General features: G+C 40.4%; 1 protein-coding gene and 1 long non-coding RNA gene across 12 annotated transcripts in view; one reads left to right on the top strand and one right to left on the bottom strand.

The window, feature by feature from the left end:
- Window positions 1-17,566, bottom strand: part of CASK (peripheral plasma membrane protein CASK) — an 832,536-nt gene that overhangs the window by 241,625 nt on the left and 573,345 nt on the right. The window lies entirely within an intron of this gene.
- Window positions 12,963-17,496, top strand: LOC109036338 (uncharacterized). Its single transcript, XR_011900633.1, has 2 exons — window positions 12,963-14,122; window positions 16,764-17,496. It is a non-coding gene; the product is annotated as an uncharacterized lncRNA (long non-coding RNA).

Genomic DNA, 17,566 nt, shown 5'->3' on the forward strand with positions numbered 1-17,566 from the left:
TCACGCCTTGCCACTGGAAACGACGAGCCATTTCCCTGATACCCAAAGGCGGTACAGCACTTTCCTCTCACGCAAAAATCAAGCACTATATTGTTTATCGGTGCCGTTCATGTCTCCGAGGGTAACCTCTTCAATTTTCGGCTAACCCTGCCGAGTTAAAAGAAAGAACCCCGTATGAGCCTTTCAGATGTTGTCAAAGTAACATCATTAAGTTACGTATTTTCAGGAAAAGTAGTGCATATTTTCCCCCTGATTGCACTGTTTAACAAGAAAACACTGGAAAAAAAAACACATTGGATCTATAGTCCAGACTCTTAAAAACATCGACAAGAAAAAGTACTCTTGATTCAATCAGAATCTAGCTTGAATCAGAAACCAAGCCTCTTAATTTAAGCGGATTTCGTTTTGATTCAAGCAAAAATCCGATTGAATCAAGAATATTTTTTCTTGTCAATTTTTTTAAGAGTCTGGACTCTAGATCCAATGTGTTTTTTTTTCCCAGTGTTTCTCTGATTTGCCTGACACATTTTGGTGAAATTCTTTGTCAATTGAACAAATGCCAGATCGTTGAAAAGACATAGTTAGAAATGGACCGCGTTAAACAGACAGGAACCAAGCCACATCAGCAATTGCCAAATTTAATCGGGCACTTTAATTCTTTACATGAAAATGGTCGTGCGAATTGTTGTGCTAATTTCTATGAATTTTCTCCATAGTACAAAGCAAATTCCTAAAAATTTTCAAAGGATCTACACAAAAGTTCTCTCGTACAAAATCAAATTGCCCTGTTAAATTTGGCAATAGCTGATGTGGCTTAGTTCCTTTCCGTTTATTGTGGTCCAAATAGTTATTAGACATTTGTTGTTCGAAACGTCAAACTCACTCGAGAAAGTAAATGAAGGTGGTTGGACGATCTACCCCTGACATTTTCGTCATTTTTCCTGACATTTACAGGTTTTCTCTAATCTTTTAAAATTTCCTGACACTTCTAGGTTTTCCCAAATTTTTTTAAAATCCCCTGATATTTCCTACTATTCTCTGACTGAGGCAACCCTTAACCCTACCTTTTGTTGGGCACACGTCAGATCCCTCCGGGACCCACCCTCTCCTGGTGTACCTAACGTCATACATGGACGGCTCCTCAGGGTCAGAATATTCCTCATTCAAAAGGGAGACTCGGAATCGTAGATTTTCTCATACATGGACGGCCCCAGGGTCAGAATATTCCTCATTCAAAAGGGCGACTCGGAATCGTAGATTTTCCACCGAATGAATGGTTGCAATTCGCCCACGGTTCACCATCATCTAACACGGAAAAATCATCGCACTCTCCGTCGGTTGGACGACCCTAAAACTTTAATGAACCCGCCACGAAATCGAAAAAGCGCGGGGCGTGCCTGGCGGGAAGTATTCCTTGAATGCAGGTCCGAATGGGCGTACTTATGCTAAAAGTTACTATGTGCATAGTGTTCACGTGAGACATAGGTCCTTTTGGCATAACGCGTTCGAATGACCGGGCACGCGAGCCGGGGTAAATACCGAAACAAAAGTGCAGAAAAACCGAGCGCAGCGTTGCCAGATTCCAAAGAAAGCTAGTCATACAGAGAGGGAAATTCGTGTATTTCGACGGAACATCGGCAGCGCGGCACTCATGGCCCGGGTCAACACGCAATCGCTTGCGCGGGGCGAACAGGTGCCGAACAAAAGACCCCTCTCCGCAAAAATATGGAGCCTGCTCTGGTGGATGGCGCGGTGGTAAAAAACTCATAAAAATTTAGAGTGGAAACAGGCCCGAACTCTGAGTGGCACTTAACCAAAAACGCCGTATGAACAATGGAACGTTGCCTAATTTCCCCCCGATAAAATATGTACAGCGGATGCTAAAAAGATCATTGCGAATGACACATTGACGTAAAAACTTATATCGACGGTGAAAGTCGGCAATCACATAACTCGGTTTGCGACGTCGCAGACTTCCTGTCATACTTTATTTTTTAAATGGAAAACTACTCAACGGCGATTCTTTAAAACTGTCATGATTTTTCTTCTCAATGCGAAGAAAATTCTGCAAAAACTTCGAGAAATAATATCAATTTGTTCTCCTTTAAAAAAATGACGTAGAGGCGGAGATTTTCAGACACCGCAAACGAGTTATGTGATTGCCGACTTTCACCGTCGATATAGTATGGTCATATTTACTGGATGGTATAGGAGATGGGTCGCCGAAGAAGGCTCTATATTGGGTTCCTCCCGCGGTCGGCATGTAATACATATCAGCGCCTCCAAGACTGGATGAATACTTCACGCATTGCGTCAAACATAGTGCAGTCAGCGTGAAACACATAACGCCTACAAGACTGGATGAATACTTCACGCATTGCGCCAAACACATTGCGGTCAGCTCGACGCTGCGGCGCACAGCAGATCGAGTCAATCAGAGAGGTCGGACATGACATTTTTGACGAAAACTGCAAATTTTGGTGTACATTCCATCACATTTTACGTTTCAAGGGGTGCTTGCAGTAGGAAATTTCACGAGGAAACCAGTAGAGCCACTTTTAGAACCTCAAAGTTCTGTATGAACGGAGTTATAAGCGTTTAAAGTTTCCAAATTTTGTCCGACCTCTCCTATTGACTCGATCCATTGTGAGGCACAGAGGGCGGCCAATGAGAGGGTAGGGGACGAGACTGAATCAGAAATGATAAAGTTCCTACAAGATTGTGGTTCGTGGTGGTTATACACGGAAAAATAGGTAGGGGTTAAGTCTGCTGTTGGAAATTTCCAATTAATTTTGGTTGCACCTAAATTATACTACTCACTCAAATGCTGCAGTGCTATCCTAACTTGAGTTGTGCTACTACCAAAATCAACTGGAAATGTCCATATCATCCAACAAAGTGGGGTAGTACCACACTTTTAGGGAATAACCCCTGTTACTTTGATTTCTATAGTTACTGAATTTTTCTTATAATTGTGAGCTTTTCAAATCTATCTTCGGTTTTGGTTTGTGTTATATCGTGCTTATTTTGGTATTTTCTTGATACATAATATTTGATATTTTGTGAATACATATTTAGTATGGTTCTAGTATAATACATACTGATTTGTTGTCCGATTTACAATTTGTTTTAAAGGCTTCTTTTTGAAGGTTCGTCTTTCTCCTTTTTTCTACCCATGTCTTTTCTGCCTAATTTCCATTCTCTTTGAGAAAATGCTCAACAACCCCTAACACTTTTTTTTTCCGCGTAGGTCACATGGATTGCCACGGATTGCTACCAAGCAACATGAAAGTACCTTTGTACCTATGTATATAAAGTATCTAGTTTCGAGGAGAATTAGGGCTGCTTTCCTTTCACAAATACAAGTACACAGGAGAGGAAGTGAAACAAATTGTTAAGAGAAATTACTTTAAACTACCACAAAATTTTTTTTATTAAAAACACTTTTTTGAGGTTAAAAAAAGAGTATAAAACAGATATTTTTTTATGGAGCTGAATTATTTTATTTTCTTTTATTAATTTTTTCAAACTTATTTTTGAAAACAATTTTGTTTTCGATTCAAATTGCTTGTTCCTTTAAATCAAAGATAATTAAAGGTCATCTATGACAATAAAAAGTACGTATCTCCTTGGATTAAAAAAACTCATGAAATAAAGAAAAATAAGCTTCTTAGCTTCTAAATAAAGCCCTTAGCTTCTAAAAAGTTTTCTTTAAATCAACATTAAGTTTGTTCTCTTTAATAAAGTATATCTCAATTCCATTTTTTAAACTATTCGCAGAGGATTCTCTCTGAGAAAAAGCTAAAATCACCGACATTTTTACACGAAGTTCGTACTTTTTCGGATGAAATGTGGCAACGCATAAATGTTGATACGGTGGTCCTCCTCAGCATACGGAACTGTAGCTGCATCGGCTGGAAATTAAAACCATGGGAGACGAGCGGGGATTTAGGTATGTGGGTCAGATATTTGGGTTATCTTCCTTGCGGCGCGGCGCACAGTGCAACAAACCATTATCAGGCGAGATTCGAAAGTACAGTCTCACAAAAATTGCAGAATTCCGATGTTTTTTCGGTCAAATCATAAATTTTAAGAGGTGATATTAAAGGAAATGGGTCACTAAACCTTGTTTATTTTATTGAATATTCTGAAAGTACTATATGAGAAGATAACGTGGTGATTTTTCCGCATTTTCATGGAGCCGAAATCGCGGAGAAAACCGCTTTTGAAAAATCTAAAAACTGCAAGACATTTCAAACGCACCCGAATGGCGGGAAACTGACGCAGTTAATGTACTGTGGTAGTCATATCGCAATCTTCTCTCATTTTCCTCTGATGTTTGTCAAAATAAAACGTATTTCAATGTGGAGTTGTTGCTTGTTTATTACAGCTAACATATGAATGAGATTCTAGTCTTGAATTCAAAAGATATAGTTTCGACTTTAATATTGTTCTCATATACGAAGAGTAGATAGACATTTGACTGACGTCGTGGAAACCCGTGTCCGCCTCTGATCGGTGCCGGATGACATCATTCGGTGCGGCGCGAAACCGGGGCGTTTTAAATTTGCGTATAAGTTGAGCGATTTGAACTGCGCATTTCTCGGTTATTGAGTTACTTGTTCGCGTTTTTAATGTTCGCATCCTGTTATACGCGTCATTTTCCTTCAGAAAACTATATTCGCAAGTCAAAATTCGTTCATGGTTTAGAGACCCATTTCAAGGGAATGGAGCCACCTTTAAACTTCTACGTTCCAAAAGAATGAAGAGATAAGCTTTTAGAGTTTCCGCATCATATCCGACCTCTCCTTTATTGAATCGTTCCCCTGTGCGGAGATGACGGGTTCCAAATGGGATTCCAGTGGCGAGGCCTGAATGATCGACTATCGATACTTCCCCATTTGAAGCTGTGGTAAAGAATCGATTATCGCAACACCCTGTATATCGATCATTCCCCATAGGTTTAAATGGCGGATCGATCGAAAGCACGAAAACTCGACAGGCAACGCTGAATCGGGACACTCGAACCACAACAGCCGTACGGCGGGGGGTGGGGGGTGCCCCCACCTCCACCGGCTTACTTCGTTCTCATTGTGCCCCCTTCCTTGGAAATCCCCCCGATAAATTATCTTTCTTCGATTCCGGCTGCCAACCCCTACGGTACGAACGTCAGTGTGGTTTCTGTCCAATTTAAAGGGGATTTTTAGTCGTGAGTGAGGGTAAGGGCGTCGGGGGCCTTGTATGACGTCATTCATCGCGAGCTGTCGACAGAATCGGCTCTTGGAGATATTTCTATGCCAAAATGTATGTTGAAAACTCCTTCGAGCAGTGAAAACATCTCTATCGGGAGCAGCGACGGCGCACAGTGGATCGAGGCAATCGGAGAGGTCGGACAAAATTTGGAAACTTTAAACGCTTATAACTCCGTGTATACAAAACATTGAAGCTCTGAAAGTGGTTCCATTGGTTTCCTCGTGAAATTTTCCTCCAGAAACACCCCTCGAAGCTTAAAAAGTGACGAACTAAACATCAAAATTGGCAGTTTTCGTCAAAAATTTCATGTCCGACCTCTCGAATTGAATCGATCCACTGTACGGCGTTTTTTATAAATCACGTACGTCTTTCATTAATGTGTAAGATTTATTTTCGGGACTCAATGCTTAATGGCTGCACATTGACTGCTGATGCTCAAACAGTTGGGCTTTGTCCACAAGTACCTACGCAGTTTGAGCACATTAGTTCCACGAACTGAGGGTTCGAGGAACAAGTTATAGTTAAGTTACGAGGGCTGTCCCAAAAGAAACCGGACTTTTGTCATAGAGGGCGAACCGAGCGTCGTAATGAAGTTTTCTTGGGCTTGTTTGAAAGCTGATAAGCTACTGAAGATGCTTGTTTTTACAGAATGCAAAAATTCGTATTGGTAAGGAAACTACACGCTTTGGAATAAAGGAAAGTCAAACTCGAGTTGCGATTTTTGTCTTCATCTCAAGACAAATTTAGATACAACTTTAAAAAAACCCAGGTTTCAAGTTAAAAACTTCGTTGCTCTCTTATTCAAATGCTTAAAAATAAGGAAATTAACATTTTAAGCAGCTTACCAAGTCATCACCTATCCCCTTCAAAATACTTGCCAGCTTTGTCGATGCATTTTTGCCACCGTTTCTTCAATTGGGAGAAACACTGTTGGAAATCCTCAGATTTGATTGATCGCAATTCCTACAGGGTGTTCTCTTGGATTTCCGGAATGGTTTGAAAACGTCGACCTTTCAAGGTAAATTTAAGTCGTGGAAATAAGAAAAAATCACACGGAGCCAGGTCAGGTCACCTTGAAGGAATTGCGATCATTCAAAACTGAGGATTTCCAACAGTGTTTCTCCCAGTTGAAGAAACGGTGGAAAAAAATGCATCGATAAAGCTGGCAAGTATTTTGAAGGGGATAGGTTATGACTTGGTAAGCTTTTAAGCATTTGAATAGAGCAACAAATTTTTAACTTAAATCCTGGGTTTTTCTTAAGTTGTATCTAAATTTGTCTTGAAATAAAGACAAAAATCGCAACTCGAGTTTGACTTTCCTTCATTCCAAAGCGTGTAGTTTCCTTACCAATACGAATTTTTGCATTCTGTAAAAACAAGCATCTTCAGTAGCTTATTAGCTTTGAAACAAGCCCAAGAAAACATCATTACGACGCTTGGTTCGTCTTCTATGACAAAAGTCCGGTTTCTTTTGGGACAGCCTTCGTATAATAAGTTCCTGGAGCAAGTTCACGCGAAGTTCCGCGAATAGCGCTCGTATGAACTAAAGTCAAGCTATTGGTTTAGCGATTCGAATGTAATTGGCATAAATTCGACCAGCAAAATGTTCACCCCGACATTCGTCAGTCATCGAAGGGCATATTTTATTTCATTTTTTGCTCAAAAAGCTGCTGATCAACCATAGCTAGGAGAAAATAGTACTGACCTCCAAATTACTTATGCTTTACTCGAATACACTCTCGTGGAGGGCCTCTAAAAATCTTATGTCTGAATTTGTGTTACATAGTGGTCTACTTCCTATAAAGGCGGATCCAAACACTTCGAACGAAGTAGAGTACCTGTAAAAGTGCAGGTTTTCTCTGAATTCAACTCCCATGCTCAAAAAAAGCTCTCAAATTGAGGCCAAAATGGAGGGATATCCCACGCTATCCTGAGAGTCCATCTCTACACCAAAACAAACTCTCCTTGCAAAGATAGGGAGAAAATACATTGACAGGGCTGCCCCTTAAATTGGGGACTCTAAAACTGAAAACACGGCAACCCTGCTAATGTATTTGCTTCCTATCTTCGCTTGGAGAGTTCGTCTTGATGTACCTAGAGGTGGACTCCCAGGATAGCGTGGGATATCCCCTCCATTTTGGCCTCAACTTGAGAGCTTGTTTTGAGCTTGGGAGTTGATCTCAGAAAAAACCAGTGACCCCATCGTGTTTCTCGCGAACTTTTACATAAGAATTAATAGTCAAATCGCAAATTCCTCACACATGCAACATCTCCATTTTGTCCAAAAAAACGCATAAACCCGGCAACAGTGCAAGCCGCGAGCTCCATCCTCGGAGCGGCGAATTTTTCGCGGGAGCCCGGACGGGGCCGCGGTTTGGCGCCCGTCCGCTTTCGGGCCGAGCACTCCAGATAAACGGACCCTTTCGCCAAAATAGATTGAAAAGCCGAGATGAGAGCGGGAGTTGCCGCCCAACGAGAGAAAAGAACTCTCGTGGGCATATGACTCAAAACCGCCCCTCCCATCAAAACCCCGCAACCCCAACGTTAACCCAAACGCGAATCTGCGATTTTTGAGAATCGTCCGACGAGGTTTAATCCGACATCCGTGTGTTCGGGCCTCGAGCAGCGCACAGTGGATCAAGTCAATAAGAGGGTCGGACATGAAGTGTTCGACTAAATTTTCAAATTTTGATGTTCCATTCGTCACATTTTAAATTTTACGGGGTGTCTCTAGAAGAAAATTTCGCGTGAAAACCAGTGGAACGACTTTTAGAGTCTCACCATTTTGTTTCTTTCGTCACATTTTAAATTTTAAGGGATGTTTCATAAAGAAGATTTCACGAGAAAACCGGTGGAACAACTTTTAGAGCCTCAAAATTTTGTATAAACGGAGTTAAAAGCGTTTAAACAGGGAGTCTAGTTTTTTTTTCTATTTTGGGAAATCCTGATTTTTCCTGATTTTTGACAGCTAAATCCTGATTTCATGAGTTTCCCAAATCCTGATTTCATAGGTTTTCCAAATCCCGATTTTTTGCGCAAAAAAATTAATATCACAAAAAAAGCTCGATAAAAAAATCAGATCGGACGGCCGACTTTCTTCAAATCCTGATTTTACGACCGATTTTTCCTCAAATCTTAATGGAATCGGGACTAAATCCTGATTGAGCTCAAATCCTGGTAGAATCGGGAAAATCAAGAAAATTTTAATGCTTGACACCCTGTTTTGACTAAAATCGCAAATTTTGCTGTTAATTTCGTCACATTTTAAATTTCAAGGGGTGCTTGTAGAAGAAAATTTCAAGAGAAAATCAATGAAACCACTTTTAGAACCTCAAAGTTTAGTATGAACGGAGCATCAGGGTGTCTACTAAAACAGGTTGGCCAAAAATCAATACTTATACTGTACTTTTTTAGTACCTCCTTAGAAGAAGTATTCAGTAATGTTTCAGTACCTCGATTTGACGAAATTCGGAAATTTTCAAAAATTCAAATTCCTTGCTCAAATTGAGACAAAAAGAACAAAAAATGAGAAAAATTCCGGACCGTCTTGAGGAATTTCAGAACTATTTTCAGTACTTCCGGATCGCCCTTGAAAAATCAGTACTATTTCCGGACTCGTAGACACCCTGCAGCCTGATTGTTGAAATTTTTTGTTCGTCGGGACGACATAGATGACATAGGTTAAAAGGCAGAAAGCGATTGGTCGGCTGTGTCTTATCGTTGCTTTGTCGTGCTTTTATCAGGTAGAATGGATGACATACTGTCGGGAACTTAAGAGGTGCCGTTAGCTTGTAGTGAGTTCAACCCGCACGACAAAGCAGCGATAAGACATAGCCAACCAATCACACTCCGCCTTTTAACCTATATCATCTATGTTGTCCCGACAATCAAAACATTTCAACAATCAGGCTGCTGACGGAGTTATAAGCTTTTAAAGTTCCCAAATTTTGTCCGACCTCTTTCATTGGCTCGACCCACTGCGCGGGGGTTTCGGAGAGGGGTCGGTCGAAACCGCGGACCGGGCCTCTTCTTCTTTCGCACTCATTCCGGGTCCGGGGCTCTAATATGCCGGCATTATCCGGGCGTATTATTCAGGGAAATCTCATCACTTGGGCCCCCACGTGGAAACGAACGCTCAAAGAGAACGAGAACGGTGGCGGTCGGGCTATTTCCTAGATTAAATTTTGGCGTGTTTCTTCGCTCTCTGTGAGTGCTTCGTGGCGGTTGACTACTAGACCGCCTAATAATTTGGCTTCGACACGATGTGTTTCCTCTTATCAAAATTTTGAAAAGAACACGCTATGCCTGCCAACATAGGAGGATTCTAGGGGGGCGTTGGGGGCACTCCCCCTCCCTCCTTTCACCCGAAAAAAAGAAGGGCAAAACAGACAGTTATATACGGTATAGTTTTTCTGGTCTAATATACTTTAAAAGGGAATGAAACAAATTGATTAGATTTTGCAAGACGGAAGCAGGAGCACTGCCATGTTGCCACGATTGTGCAATTTCACCCCTTGCAATAAAAGTATTGCAATGGACCACTAGACAAGGTACGAATTTCAGCATTTTGATACATGTTTCTTAACCAAAATTTCACGTAAAACACAATGCGCATAACGAAAATTACCGAAATCAACTCCTTCCGAAGATATATAATGATTCTTTTTGAATTTAAACCACCCGCTCATAAAAGCTCAATGCTCTACGGGATTCACATCGCGCGCTAAACGTTACCATGACAGTCTCTGCGATATAAAAATCTGGCAGCCTCGATCTTGACGCTTTGGCTCAGCTATAGCAAATTGCTTGTAGTTTGAACAACACATAGTGTGAAATGAACATTGCACGATTGAGAAGCTTGCTGAAACCGTTGTAATGTGCGATTTGACTGACGTAGTCACGTAGTCGCGATTTGTCTCGATACCACAATTAATTCGAGAAGTCCATTTCATCTAACAACCACGCGTTTTTTCCCCCTGTGAAGTCGCAGAAAAAGGTTAGAAGACATTTCGTCAACGATTTTTTGTCCACGCACCTGTTTTTCCAATAGTTTACGTCCACGCGTTTTTCCGGCAGGAGAATTTTGGTCTACTTAACAATTGAGACCCAAAGTTAATTGGCCCACAAGAAAATCCCTAAGTGTTATACCGGACCCTTATACACCTCTTGACTTGTCTCAGCTAAAGGCTCTTAGATTTTTCCTGTCTACGATATTTTCACGACGGCGCGGCGGCGGGCGAGGAGGGCGTCCAGCGAGACACGCGCATTTACGCCTACAAACCTAACAGGGATACTTCACGCATTGCGCAATGCGTGAAGTATTCCTGTTAGGTTTGTAGGCGCCAGTGCGCGTGTCGCGCTGGCAGCACGCTGTTTCACTCTGTTTGGCTCTAATATTTAAATTCGCTGAGTCAACGTTTCTCAACTTATGATTTTGAAATGTTTGCACACTCCACATGGATTACTCTCATTTATATTGATGAAAATAAGAGTTTTAAAAGAAAATGTACCGTGCGCTTTGTAAATATTAAGGTGGTTCCATGTCAAATTTAATGATTTCTAAAGCAGTTTAATTTTTTCTTATAACTTTGTGCTTTTACTGTGCTGCAGCGTGGAGTATGCGTAACCGAACGCTCAAAATTGGGCGTATTTGAATGTAAAAGATCGACTTACAAATAGGTTAAAACCAATGATTGCATCCTCCTTGGTTTTCTCTCTCTTTTATTCATTTTTGTATGGTTCTTTTTAACACCACCACGGCTAATTGAGATTTATGCCAATGCCATCACTGGGAAAAGGTTTTACAAATATTTGTCACGTTTCAAAAATGTAAATGTTTTTAAAAAGAGATAATATTATCATATGAAATTATACATAAGGTATATTTTATATGGAAAATTTAAGGATAGGAATGAAACCAAAAACGACAATTTGAAAAAATTAATCAAAAGAAGAAAGTAACATTTTCTTTGAAAATGAGTTACCATTACAACACCTCCTTCTCTCTCAATTTTCTCATTTCGATATTTACAATATATTTTACGTACGGACTAAAATATAACCCTTAAACCTGCCTAGTCACTGTTGATTATTTTACGCGACGACGTTAACCACTAGACATAAGGTGCGCGGACAAACAATCGATAACGGAATGTCTTGAAACCCAGAAAAACGACTCCGATGAGTGACACGTGCGCCATGAACGTTAATTGACAATAGTTCACACGCGTAAACGAAGTTCATATATTGAATTAAGTGTCATTGTGTAAATTTGCTTGGTTCTCCAGACACGTTTTTCGATTCTGTTGACCTCCAGAGTTTTGAATCGGCGCAGCGCGTCAAATATACCGAAATTATGTTTTTAGTCTACGGGAATTAGAAAACAAAACTAATAGAAGCGACAACGTTTGTTGTGATACCATTTCAATGCCAGGAGAAAATTTAACAAAAAATCAAACCCGTTGTATGAGGAGAGTATTGGTGAAAATTGAGTATGACGCGGTTTTGCCTTCTTTGAAGAGCGCAACACATTTCAGAACGTGGATCCTTTCGAAGCGGTGAGTTGCAAACTCTAGTTACTCCCTTTTATTCCCTCCAACATGAGCGTCGTGCTGCATTCAATCCTCATAGGTTTCTTTTTCATAAAGTCAGTGAAAAATAATGAGGTACGGTATAGTCTGAGAACCCGATAAATCTAAAACCAAGTTGGTTCGGTCTGCTTGATATCGCTTATCAAAAGCATGCCCAAAATTTCAACACTCCAATTTTTTTAGCAGATACAATTATCTCCCTACACATAAGGAAAACACCATGATAAAAATCGAACTACAAGCCAATCATTGGATGATGTTTATTATCAATTTTTCCTCATTTGATAACATACACTGGGGAAAAAAACACATCGTATCTAGAGTCCAGACTCTTGAAAACATTGACAAGAAAAAGGACTCTTGATTCAATCAGATTTAAGCTTAAATCAAAAGGAAATCCGCTCAAATTAAGAGGTTTGGTTCTTGATTTAAGCTTAAATCTGATTGAATCAACAGTATTTTTTCTTGTCGATGTTTTTAAGAGTCTAGACTCTAGATCCAATGTGTTTTTTTCCAGAGCAGCCAGCCAAATTTGACACTCAAATGTATCTCCCTATATTCTACTTTGTTTCCTAAAATATTTTTACCTGATCTTAATCATAATCCGTATTTATCCTTAGTCGAGGGCGTAACTACATTCAACAATTGGACGTATTTCTGTCAAACGGAACTATGTGCATTAAGACATGAGCCCTGGTATCTATAAGAATACACGCATAACAGGACTCACGTCATAATGCACATAGTTCCGTTTGATAGAAATACGTCCAATTAAACATAATAGTTTTTATTTTTGCATGAAAAAGACTGGTTGAACTTCAGACGCCTGACAATTTCACGTTGCTAACGAGTTATGTTATGTTGCGTTCAGATGGATTACCAGCCAGGCAAGAGTTACTGCACTACTAAACAGATGTTCTCTTTTCCATATGAAGCATGCTAAACATATTAAATAAACTTAATAAAAAGAGATTCGTTAATATCCGACTGTAGAGTTGGTAAATTAAAATTGTCCATTTAGGAAAACACCAAAATCAACTTCGGTAAAATCGATAGTGGATGTTTATTTTATCATTTGACAAATAAATAATGTGCTCAACAAACATGTTCGTTCTATAATGCACGGTACTTGTAAATTTGTCGATCACAATTAGAGCAAGTGACACATAGTTAATTAATCGTAATGAAAACTTAAATTAGTGTAGTTACCGATTCAATACAGGTATACATTGATAAATGGCAGTCGGAAAATTTGAATTGAAAATGCAAGAATTGCTGGTTCCTCAATTACGAGTCAAATTTGGGCATTTTTGATACTTGAGTTCACCGTGGTGTAAGTTTTGAAAGTAAAATATGCGTTGTGGTATTTCATAGATCTATTGCTCGCAACATCAAAAATGAATGACTGGTCTTTCTAGCTTTTCTCGGTTTCTGAGTTGCTTCTACGCATTTTTGTTCCACGTGTCATTGACCTATCGAGAAATTATTTGCAAGTAAAAATACGTACACGGTTTATTGACCCATTCGTGTTTCATCCAAGAAAATTGACAACAACGGAAATCTCGATTGGAGTTTTTCCAAGTCTGCCTGCAAACGGGAGAGTATTGCTATCACTACAGAAAAAGTGTGCGGCTCTCTGATTGGTAGGCTATCATGGATCCCAAAGTTGGACCAATGTAAACAAACCCCAGCCCCTCCGCTCTTAGTTTGGCCCCATGTAAACAATCGATATGGCGACAAAGTTCTACAAAGTTCTAGACGTGATTTCGGATGTTATGTGTAGACATTATCTAACATACAACTTCTGAATTGAATTCGGATCGAACTGAGATGGATATTTTTGCCGAAAATTAACCCTTGAGTGTGATTAGCATTCATTTCTCAGCCGATAACACGTATTCCTCTGGGTCGGGTTCGTTGACGTTGGTCCAACTTTGGAGCTCCATGATAACAAACTGATGAACCAATCAGAGAGCGGCACATGCAGAGATGGCAATACTCTCCCGCATACAGGTACTCTAGTTCTTCCTAACCACGACAGTATCCTCTGATCTTTTTCTCAAACGACATCCACGTTGTTTCCAGGGGAGCACTCACAGAGAATTGGACGTCCCGGCCCTAGAACTCCCTATCCCAGTAGAGGACGCCCTTACGGATTGCCGTATCCTCCTGGCAACCTTCAACGGTCTGGACAGGTGCCCCCGCTCCAGTTCCTGTATTCGTCCCGTCACTCAAGATGCTACGGAAAAATGTGTTGAGGCTCACGCATGCTTCTTAAGGTGAAACTGTTTTTCCGCCATTATTCTTTAATAGGGGGCTACGCCCCCTGGCCGCTACGCGGCCCAACCCCCTGAAGGCGCTCCGCGCCATCAGTGGGCCGCTTTACCCTCCTATCAGTGTTAGTTTTATTTTTCCCCTAAACAATTACGATATGAGGTATACTTTAATTTTAAACTTTACTTAAAATTACTTTAAAATTAAAAGGACGCGTTTTGGAATGACTGCTTGATGAAATATTGCAGTAAAACAATGAACAATGATAGTCAGGTAATAATTGGACTGAGTTTAACAGAAAGGAACCAAGCCACATCAGCTATTGCCAAGTTTAACTGGGCAAATAATTTTTTTACGAGAGAACGTTTGTTCGGATTTCTTTGAAAATTTTAAGGAATTTGCTTCGTACCATGGAAAATTTTCACTGAAATTTACACAAAAATCCGCACAACCGTTTTCATGTAAAAAATTAAATTGCCCAATTAAATTTGGCAATAGCTGATGTGGCTTGGTTCTTTTCTGTTTAACGCGGTCCAATTAAGATTTCATGAGTCGGGGATCGAACCCACACTGTGTTCAAAGTGGACGCATTTAACGTCTTAGACGACTCGGCCACCGCTCGACATGAAGGCGCAGACGCGAATCTTGTGTAGATAAGTGTAGAGTTGATGCGCAGGCTACCCAGCTACTGCGCAACCTCCTCGACCATTGCGCATCCTCCCGCGCATAGCGGTAGCAGTACCAGAGCATTCTGTAAACTCACTCACTTTTATAACGTGATTTTAAAAAAACCTGGGTCCTTTTTCCAAAATCTGATTGCAGCGGGCTCATCTAGGGCCTATTACCTGTCGATTTACGCAAAAATCATGGAAATCGGCCCGGTAGAACGCTCAAACGAACTATGACAAAAAGTATAAATTTACATTGTTTAAATGGGAGAATTCGCAACTTTACCACGTAATATAAAAAAAACTTGGGCCATATTTTGAAAATCTGAAAAGAGTTGGCTTATTTAGAGGCAATTGCCCGTCGATAGCCGCAAAAATCATGAAAATCGGTCCGGTAGAACGCTGGAACTAAGCGTTACCAGTTTCGCAAAATTAGGAGGTCTTGGAGCTTATAGTATAGATAGATAGCGCTAATAAATGCAAAATTACGCTGAATAAAGTAAAATGGGGACATTTACTCGTTTCCCGTGGAGTGCCTGTATACGGGAGAGTAGCGCCATCTCAATCCTTTTACTACAGATTGGCGGCTCTCTGATTGGTCGGCTATCATAAAGCCCCAAAGTTGGACCAATGTTAACAAACATCAGCCCCTCCGCTCCTAGTTCGGCCCGATGTAAACAAACAAGATGGCGACAAAGTTCTACCAAGTTCTAAACGTGATTATGGATGTGATAGAAATTTTTGTATGATCAACTTCTGAATTGAGTTCGGATCGACCTTTAATGGATATTTTTGCCGGACCTTTGAGTCTGATCATCATTCATTTCTCAGACGATAATACGTATTCCTCTGGGTCGGGTTTGTCTACATTGAGCCAACTTTCGAGCTCCACGATAACTTAAAACTGATGAACCAATCAGAGAGCGGCACAAAGATGGCAACACTCTCCCAAAATTGACTCAAACAATTCAATTTTTCACAAGAATGTACCTGTTCACTTTTTGTCCAAATTTTATCTGAATTGTGCATGAGATCAGGAGAAAATCAGTAAAATTTTCGATTAAAACAGCCCCATATTTTCTCGGTAAAAATGCAATTTGCAAGGGAAAATTTGGCACTGTATTTACACGTGTGTTTGGCACAAAATTCATAAAGGATGATGTTTTCCCTTCCTTTCTTAGATGTGATAATTTGAAATTCATTCATAACTGCACGCGGGTGAGCGTGTTAAGGGAGACTCAAATGGGACTGTTACAAACCTCGGCTACAACAAAAAGGAGAGATGATCCTTGCAGAAAATAGCTCAAAAATTACGATGAACGCATTGGGAAAGTCTGAAATACACTTCTAACTTCAAAATCTGCGTGAGAAATATTCGTTTCTTAAGCTTCCCGCTTCGAAAAGCATACAACGGCACAGGTGAACATTTCGTACGAGGAGTCGTTCCATCCAACAAATGTACACCAGGATGCTACGCAGCATTCAAAATGGCCGACGCCAACTCGCCAAGACACGTAACAAGACGGGATTTTATCAACCAGGGTGTTCATATTTACATTTTCCTTGCGATGATAACAAGAGCATAACGATTTACAAGCGGAAGGGTCAGCCATGTAGAAAACCGTGTAGCATCCTTTAGTTACAAGGGTTGGATGGAACGACTTCTCTTACGAAATATTCACCTATGCCGTAGTATCGTTTAGGAGGCGGAAAGCTTAAAAAAACACACATTTCTTAGGCAGATTGTGTGAAGTTAAAAGTGTGTTTAAGGCTTTTCCCATGCGCTCATCGTGATTTTTGAGCCATTTTCTATTGAAAAAATAACTAATTTTTGAAGCTTCAGCTGAAGGTTGTAACAGGCCCATTGTAAGGTCCTTTCCGTCGGTCCGCTCTGCGCAGGCCAGTTCATATACTCCTATCATCCTATGTCCATACCCTGACTTTAATTTTTTTTTTTTTAACATACATATATAAACAGGTTGCCGGCAGTAGAAAAACAGGCCTGTCCGGAACCACGGGAGCCTAAATGTTATTCGCTGAACCCTTGTAAGCCAAAAAATTGCACGATCAAATGTGGAGGCAGGAGAAAGGATTTATATTCAGTCGTTAGCGCTACGACCGCGGACCTTGCTTCAGACGCTATTCAAGCCCGGACGGAAGTTTAAACGAAACTTGCACTGCGGGCCGATTATTGGAATTGATAGACAAAGCTATAGACAAAGACGACAAAAGGGATTTGGAGGGATCCTATTAGTGGAAGCAGGTGGTGGCAATGGACATAGGAGGTAGGTAATGGACTAACTAACGGCAACCTACTAAAGACCCGACAGTTGGTCCATCATTTTCTTCCTTAGTCTATAAGAACCAACCATGTCAACCAATAAGATCGCTCCATACTCCCTATGTCTTCTTTGTCTATCGCTTTGTCAATCAATTTCAATAATCGCCCCGCTGGTCAGCGAGAAGAGACTCTTCCAGACCTACCCAACCGGCTGTAACTGATCTCATCCCATTCATTTCCATTCGACGGGGATACAAGAATGAACATCAAGATGGATTATGGAATCTTCGACGTGTACAACTGTCAACTCACTGAAGCCTACCTTAAAGTTTTAAAAAATATGATTAATTTTATATTTTTCCCCGTTTTTCCCCCATTGCAACATATAACTGTAATCTTTTTGCGAGTATAGTGGCTTGTTTTCTTTCAATTTTTATTCCTTTTTATTTTATTATCATCAAATTTCTGTCGACGAAGTTTACGATACGTTTATAGATCAT

This window comes from Bemisia tabaci, chromosome 10 (genome assembly GCF_918797505.1).
Source record: "Bemisia tabaci chromosome 10, PGI_BMITA_v3".
In the NCBI taxonomy this organism is placed as follows: domain Eukaryota; kingdom Metazoa; phylum Arthropoda; class Insecta; order Hemiptera; family Aleyrodidae; genus Bemisia; species Bemisia tabaci.